Consider the following 8,708-nt stretch of genomic DNA (forward strand, 5'->3'; position numbering starts at 1 on the left):
CATGCTGCCTTAAACCGGACTAGGACTGGGCCCTGTCTCAGTGCTCTGCCTGCTTCCCACAGACACAGCCTTGTGGGTTACAGGATCATGTTGCACATGTTTCTGCTCAGCACTTCTTATCATATCAAACCGCGAAGGCTTTTACCACATCATATATGAGGCTCCCACAGGAGATCTGCTGCTTGTTACTGCCGCACTGATCTCAAAGCCGGGCACTCAGGGGATCTCTCTTCATTCTTCCTCAGTGTGATGAAAAATAAGCAAAGACAGCGCAGCTACAGGGCAAATGTTCCAGCTGTGAGGTCTCAGATGGGCACACCTGGCCCCCTGGCACAGACTAAAGTAGACAAACAGATGCAGCCACGGCTGAATCTACCCTCACCAGGCTATAGGGCAGGGAAGACATTCTGGTCCTGTGCTGGTGTATGCACCAGAGTTAGATCAGGCAGTAATGTGAACTTGAGCTGGTTTACATCAGAGCTGATGGGTAGTGCTGCATCAAACCATTTTTTTGGTGGAAAACAGCTTTTCAGCCAAATGGAAATATTAGTGAAAAAGTTTGTTCTTGTACAAGATTGCCACACTTTTTTGAAAAACTTAAAACATTTTTTTTCAGTTTTGGCTAAACAAGTCCCCCTCTCCCCCCAACCTATTGGCCTTCCATGCATTACCCTAAACCCAAACTATTTTGGAGGGTGAAAGCTGAAAATATTTCCTTTATTGACAAAAAAACAAAAGATTTTTAATTTAAAAAAAATACAGAAATGGGGGGGGGGGGTTCTTTGCAGTTTTTCACAGGATAAAAGTCCCTTTTCTATCCAGCTCTAAGATGTGATCGAGCCTTGATCCAATGAGATTTTGGTCTGTGCCCCACGTCATCAAGACCTTCTCCTCCTTTTAACCTTGATTTCTTGTTCTTCCTCCTCCAAGCCTCTCAAATTGCTTTCCCATTGTTTCCCCCATCCACCTACCAGCCTTCTTGAGTTACCCCAACCCTTTAGAGCCCAGGTTTCTCCCGGCTGTGGCATGCTCCCCCAGAGCACGGTGGCTCGTTCCCAGAATCCCTTTGGGGAGAAATCACACACAGCGCCAAAGACAGTAGATCCGTTGTAGCTGAGTAAGTGAATAGGAACAACGAATGTCCCATAGCAAACCAAACAACTGGACCCACTGGTGCAGCAGCCTGCTCTTGCCAGCACCTGTGCCTCAGAGAAAAGCAAAAAAGGCTACATAGTACCTACAGTGATACGCTTGAAGAAAAATTCCTTCTTGACCCCTTGGCAATGAGTTCACTCTGTGAAGCAGGAGATGCCGTCATGTTTAGCTCAGTAGGGATAATTGTAAATGTTATTATTGGTCCCCAAGTTATATTGGGCCCCACTCTTAAATCTTACCACAAGCTCCCCAAGCTTTCTCCTTGTACTCCCATTGCAGGGACACCCTAAATTGTCCCATAATATTAATAAACATAGTAGTAGCTGACTAAATTTGTGTTCCTGGACACGGATATAAACACACCTCCCAACGAGACTTTAGTCTGGCATGAGAGAAATACCAATCCACCAACAGTTAGTGCTGACCTAGTGAAGAGGGGTTGGACATATTTAAGTCGGCAGGCCCCAATGATCTTCACCCAAGGGTACTAAAAGAATTGGCCGGTGTCACAGCGAAACCACTGATGCAACTGTTTGAGTGCTCATGGCACTCAGGACAGGTCCCAGAAGACTGGAAAAGGGCCAATGTGGTCCCTATTTTCAAGACGGGGAGGAAGGAGGACCCAAGAAATTATAGGCTGGTTAGCCTCACCTCTATTCTTGGCAAGACCTTAAAAAAAATCATAAAGGATCACATTTGTGAGGGGCCAGCAGGTAATACAATGTTAAGGGGCAACCAGCATGGGTTTATAGCAGGTAGATCCTGCCTGACTAACCTGGTCTCTTTTTATGACCAGGTCACAAAGTGCTTAGTTGCAGGGGTGGAGATAAATGTTATTTACTTGGACTTTAAAAAGGCTTTCAACATAGTGTCGCACCCAAACAAACTGAGTAGCTAACGTGGATTTTTTCACAGTAACGTGGGTGAAAAACTGGCTTATGTGATGCACCCAGAGAGTGGTGATGGATAGGGTGGTTTCTCCCTGGAGAGATGTGGGTAGTGGTGTCCCCGAGGGCTCTGTCCTTGGACCAGTGCTGTTCAATATCTTCATCAGTGATTTGGATGAGGGTGTTGAAAGCACTCTGTCCAAATTCGCAGATGACACCAAACTATGGGGTACAGTAAACACACTGGAAGGCAGGGAGCAAATCTGGGTGGATTTGGATAGACTGAAGAAGTGGGCGGATCAAAATAGGATGCAATTTAACAAGGATAAGTGCAAGGTGCTGCACCTGGGGAGAAAGAATCTCCGATACCCCTATAGACTGGGAAGTACCGTGCTGAGTACCACAGCAATAGAAAGGGATCTTGGAGTCATAGTCGACACAAAAATTAACATGAGTCACCAATGTGACAAGATAATAAGTAAAGCTAACCACACTCTTTCTTGTATTATAGGTGCATCACAAGCAGGTCTAGGGAGGTGATACTTCCCCTCTATGTGGCATTGGTGAGACCACAGCTGGAGTACTGTGTCCAGTTTTGGACGTCGCACTTCAAGAGAGATGTGGATAACCTTGAAAGGGTTCAGAGGAGGGCTATTTGGGCCTGCAGGTAAGATCATATGAAGACAGACTGAGGGACCTGAATCTCTTCAGCCTCCACAAGAGAAGGCTGAGAGGCAATCTTGTGGCTGTCTACAAACTCATCGGGGGGTCAGTGGGGAATAGGGGATACTCTGTTTACCAGGTCACCCCTTGGGGTTACTAGAAATAACAGCCACAAACTGAAGGAGAGTAGATTTCAATTGGACATCAGGAAGAAATTCTTTACAGTGAGGGTTGCCAAAATATGGAATGGGCTTCTGAGGGAGGTGGTGCTCTCCCCTACCTTGGAGGTGTTCAAGAAGAGATTGGACAAGCACCTGCCTGGGGTTACTGGCGCTCTTTCCTGCCTGGGGCAGGGAGTCAGACTCGATGATCTACTAGGTCCCTTCCGACCCTAGAAATCTATGAAAATTTCAGCCCTGCTCCCTGACATTGCCATTTTAAAACAGAAGAGCTCTCCACAGCAAATGCCTTAAGCATAACTCTCGGAAAGTGATGTCGTTCCTCACTATACAGGGTGATGCTAACTTTGCTTTCACCAACTAATCCATTGGCACTCTGCAGTGGTAGCTGCAATATTAATGGTCAGTGCTGCTAACCTACATGACATGATTCACACTCATAATCCCTGAGAACTGTCTGCAGAGATTTGTCAGATTCCAGTTCCTGAGCCATGGAGACCCCAGGAACCTATGAGTTTTGCCATCGTTACACACATTCTCTCCCTCGGAGTCGACACACCACGCTAACCTGAGCACTGGCCAGATCCCTGGACCTGTCTCACTCCATCCAGTTTGACCCACTCACATGCACTATGTTTTTAATTAACCTTGGAACAGCAAAGAATGGTCTTTTTTTTGCCAAATACAGACATATTTTACACAGACGGTGACAAGCTAATTAAGTTAATTCTTATGACACCTCTCTGCAAGATGAGGCTAAGGTTGACTTGTTCTGCAATGCGCAGTATTGGGCTGATTAAAAAATAATTACTACTTCGCCAAGGACAAGAACAAGAAGTTAATTAAAAGAATGAGGTGTAACCTTAATGAAACTCATCCGATTGTATTCACTCAGGCACTCTGCAGCCAAATCCCTCCATTAGAATATAAATCCATGTTGTCTCTTTCTTCACAAGTGTTTGCAAATGCCCTCCTGTTCCTTTTTCCCAGGGAAAGAATATGAATTATTTGACCAGCGTAGAGCAAAAAAAACTTGGCATATTTCCAGGCTGTGAATTTTAAGGTAGTCTAAGCGATCCGTGAGATGAGACATGGGCATCCCATTGTTATCTTTGCAGCGCAATAGGACCTTGAAAAGGCCTCACCCAAGCTCATAGTGCAAACAAGAACACAAATGTAAAGTGAAAGACCATTAGCACTGAGGCAGTTCTTTTATGTGGATAGTTCATTTGATGAAAAATGCAATTTTAGATTGACCAAAACTATTGACATGGATCCAGCAAGTTGATCCATCTGGGAAAACAACTGAAAAGGCTGAGATATTTCTAAACAAAAATTCATTTCAGAATGATGTTTCACTGCAAAGTTGAGCTAACTTGATTTTTAAAATGATTCACTTTCAGTCAAAGGAATGTTTCATTTTAATTGACACAATTTTTCTTTCTTCCCCTGTCCCTCATTTAGATAAGAAAAAAAAAATCATTTGGGGTAAATGGGAGGACTTATTTAGTTCATCCACCAAATAAACAAACAAACAAACAAACAACTTGCACAATTCCCAAGACCTCCCCTGACACAAAGAGCTCGCATTGGAGAGGCACAGAAACTGGAACAGGAAAGAGTTTCAGAGAATGGCAGAGCGGGGAATAAAGTGTAAGTCTACCCAGTCCCAGTGCCTTATCCCCCTGGAGCACACCGCCTCTTGCAAACTGACTAAGCAGCTTTAAAAATCTCAGCCTTAGTTCTTTTCCTCTCATGCACAATAGATTATATAAAGGAGCATAAGTATTTTACATTTGCTGTAATGGGATCATATTCAAGCTGCCATCCCAATAGCTGAGACAGTTGTTTATATCCGCATGTGCCTCATAAAAGGGCTTTCAGCTAGGTTCTTCAGGCCCCATGCAGATGTGCTATATAAGCATCCCTACTAACACACAGTTTTACACTAGTAAGCGGCCTCCGCAGTAAAGGAGGATCCTCCTGCTCGGATGCCTTTGTGCAGCCACAACCCTCTGTTTCAAGAAGGATTGTGATTTACCCGGGAGATTCTTTATCTCCAAGGCTTTCTGGGACTTTCCAAAGAAGGGAGGGCGTCGGTGTTGATCATGAAAAGATGCCACTCACCTCTCCTCTGACAGGTCACCTCCAATAATGGGCCTGACCTCTGAGCTAATGACAGTAGGATAAATATGGGGTGTGGGGGAAGGGAGAAGCACAGAAAGAGCAGCCTCCATGCCACTGGCCCAGCTGTTACCATCACCACCGGCAGCAGGGCTGCAGCTGCCACCCCTGTGTACTGCTGTCACCCAGGGTGCAGAACCACCAGCTACAACTGACTACAGGGCACCTGCTGCACTGTACCAAGTGTTCTCAACTCCTCCTGAAGCCAATAGGAAGTGAAAGATACTCAGCATCTCATCCCTTTGAAGGATCTAAGAACCAATTACTGTCTCTGAACTGATGCCAGAAAGCTGCTAGATGGCGCTGAAGCCATACAGGTGTATGTTGAGGCCATTAAAATACCTCAGAGTGAATTAAAGGTGTATAAGCTGTGACAGATTGTTAGCCTGGGAAATGCAGGTCCTTCGTTTATCTGTGGGCCAGCACTGGAAATGGCACAACAGGTTTCCACCACTATGCTGCAAAAGGAACACAGAAACATCCAGCCTCTTTGCCCCATTAATCAGTCACAGGTTCATAGTTTTGAGGGGCTGGAAGGGACCTTACAGATCATCAGGTCCAGCCCCCCTACATTTGGACAGGAAAGACTGCTGAGGCCAGATGACCCCAGCAAGATGGGCATCAAGACCCTTTTTGAAGATCGCCAGGGTGGGTGACTGTACTAACTCTGGGGGAACCTGTTCCAAACCCTCGGTACTCAACTTGTAAAGAAGTTTTTCCTTCTGTCTAGCCTGAAGCAATCTTCAATCTGTTCGGGGACATTATTTCTAGTCCTCCTCTGGGGGGGCCTTGGTTAATAGATGCTCCCCCAGGCCCTGATGTACTCCCTTGATACACTTATAGGCTGCCACCAAGTCCCCTCTGAGTCTTCTCTTTGCCAAGCTAAACAGTCCCATGTCTTTCAGCCTCTCCACATATGACCTGGTCTCTAGGCCTCTAATCATGCGCATGGCCCTCCTTTGGACTCTCTTGAGCGTCTCGACATCCTTCCTGAAGTGCGGCGCCCAGAACAGTCCTGTGCGTCAAGGCATCAATGTGTGTTGGTGGTTGCTCTGTTCAATAAGAAGGCTTATCTGTCCAGGGCCTGGTCCAGGGCTGTGAATTTAAGGACCATCACAAGCCTCAGCACCTTCCACTCCAAGTGCAAGACTCATCTTCTCTGACAGCTATACATAGCACCCTGAATATTTAAACAACACATGCACAAATAACCCCATACAAGACAAACAAAGCCACTTTGCAGTGTGATTTCTTCCTCATGGGGAGAGGATGAAAGAACAAGCAACACCTGAGAAAACCTGAAAAGAATAGAACAGCACAGACCCAGCACATGCATTACATAAAAGCTGCAGAGCTTGAGTTGCCACAAGATAGTGGAGATGACCATCCTCTTGCTGCTGACCAGGGAAGAGACTATCTGGTTGATGGGGCTGTTGTTTGACTGCATAGTAGTAACTGTTGTGTCTCCTGATACTACTAAGGGCGGCACACTGTGGGGACCTTCTGCCTGTGACACCCAGAAGGTTGAAATCAAGCTGCTGATACAGAAAGGAAGGAAGGGATCCATCTCCTTTCAAACCTAGCTCTCCACACACACATGGATATCATTTGCCAGACAGTTCTTGCTTGGTGTCAAAGCTGATCCTGCAGCAAACAGTTCTGGCTGCTGGCAGGGAGCACAGCAACTGGAATTTATCAAAGTCTTCCCTATTCAGCCTAAGCTCCTTTCCACGCATTCAGGATAAAAAGGATATTATCACCAATCTGCTGTGCCCTCAACAGGGAGCAGGTGCAACTCAGCACAGGCCCCAGCAGGTATCTTTTCTGTCTTTGAGATTCTGCAAGGCGCACATCAGGACCATAGGGAGATCAGATGGGGTTTCTTGCTGTAGATGCTACACAACAATGGCTGAGCTATGCCATTAATTGACCTAATTATAATGGGAAGAGTCTATTTATACTCAAAATTCATCATCATCACTGGAGCTGATGCAGCTAAGGGTCTGTCAGCTGCAAGACTTGTCAAGCGTGGCTTCCAACCAAGAGCAAAATTAGTACAGCTCCTCCCAGCTCACCCAGAAGTGCTGCCAACAGACCACGAGGGTCCTGGCTTGAGTCTCAGCTGCAGCGATGTGAGATGAGCATGCAGCCAGCCTGGTCACCAGACAGGGGACTTAGCTAATTGGAGATGCCTGCAGTGCAACAGCAGATCTGCTCCCCAGATAGCAGACATAGGCCATTCTCCTGCATTTCAGGGCTCTCTTCAGTGTCACTTGGGACTCTGTTTCATCAGACTGAGTTTAGTCTAGACTCACAACAAATACCACCCACTTGGTGTGGCCGGGACTGCAGCCTGGAAGGAGTCTGGCTTTCAGTGGCTCTTCCACAGACTTCAGTAAAAGTATCCCACAAGAGACTGCCGGCATAACCAGAAGTTTAGTGAACCAGCCAGACAGCTGACTTCAAAAAGCCCCACAGTTGAAATATTCACTGTGGTGTTCCTGGTTTCTGTCTGTCCTGAGCTTTCCCCCAAGTGGTGAAATTTCATCCTCAGCAGAGTTGCATCTCCGTTGCAAATGCTTTGTTTCTTACCATTGGCATCTCCATTTAACATCTTTCCCCCCTTGTTTTAAAGCTGTTATCGCCTTGGGAAGAAGTAGCACTGCACACCTACATGCAGAAATATACCTAAAGCCAAGCATACACACAGATGTGCACACTTTCACAGTTATGCACAACAAGTGTGCATGGAAGTGCATGTACAAGCCTGTGCTCACAAGTTTGCCTGCTCCTGTAAAACAGCTCTCTAAATGCAAACCCACCAGCTTCTAACAAACACATTCGACTTAGTTTGGGCATCGCTATTTTGGCTTACATTTCCCTGCTGTTTTTGTTGTTTAGCATTTATCTGTGTACTTAAAGAAGGCCTTTCTCCTCTGGGCTTCTTTTTTCCCTCAGTACAGAGCCAGCATATACCCAAATGCCATCAGCCTGTCTATTCTGGGGCACGTCTACCCACAACCAGGAGCAGAAGAGCCTGAAATCTCAGAAAGGGGAGCGTCTGGCAGACTCAGAAGTAACACCTAGTAGTAATACAGCTGTCTTCATAAATAGCTCTCAAAGGAGGCAAATATCACTTATCCCCATTTTAGAGGTGAGGAAAATGAGGTGCAAAAGTTAAGTGACTAGCCTGAGGTCACCCAGCTGGTTAGTGGTGAAGTCAAGAGCAGTATCCCTGTCTCCTGAGCCAGCTCTGCCATCCACTTCAGGTAAGTTAGATTTGAGGATGTTTACAGTTACTCTATCCTCATCACCTTATCACGCTCTCACCACAGGTCCAGGCTTTCAGTGCTGAATTTACTGTATTCTGCCCTTGCTCATGTCACTGAAAAGTCATATAAAAGCTACAGGCCTCTGAGAGCCTGACATTTATAGTTGTTTTCCACCACTGCCATTCTACAGACTTCAGCAGATTTACCTCTGACTTGTAATAGTGGAGATGAGAACAGAATCGTGCCCTTTGACTGAACCATGGGATCTCAAGCAGGAGGAGCAGCTGTGAGTAATGGATAGTTTCATAGTTTCATAGTAGCTAGGGTCAGGAGGGACCTGATCAGATCATCTAGCCTGACCCCCTGCC

Source organism: Gavialis gangeticus, unplaced genomic scaffold (genome assembly GCF_001723915.1).
Source record: "Gavialis gangeticus isolate Ggan-Ray unplaced genomic scaffold, GavGan_comp1, whole genome shotgun sequence".
NCBI classification, from domain to species: domain Eukaryota; kingdom Metazoa; phylum Chordata; order Crocodylia; family Gavialidae; genus Gavialis; species Gavialis gangeticus.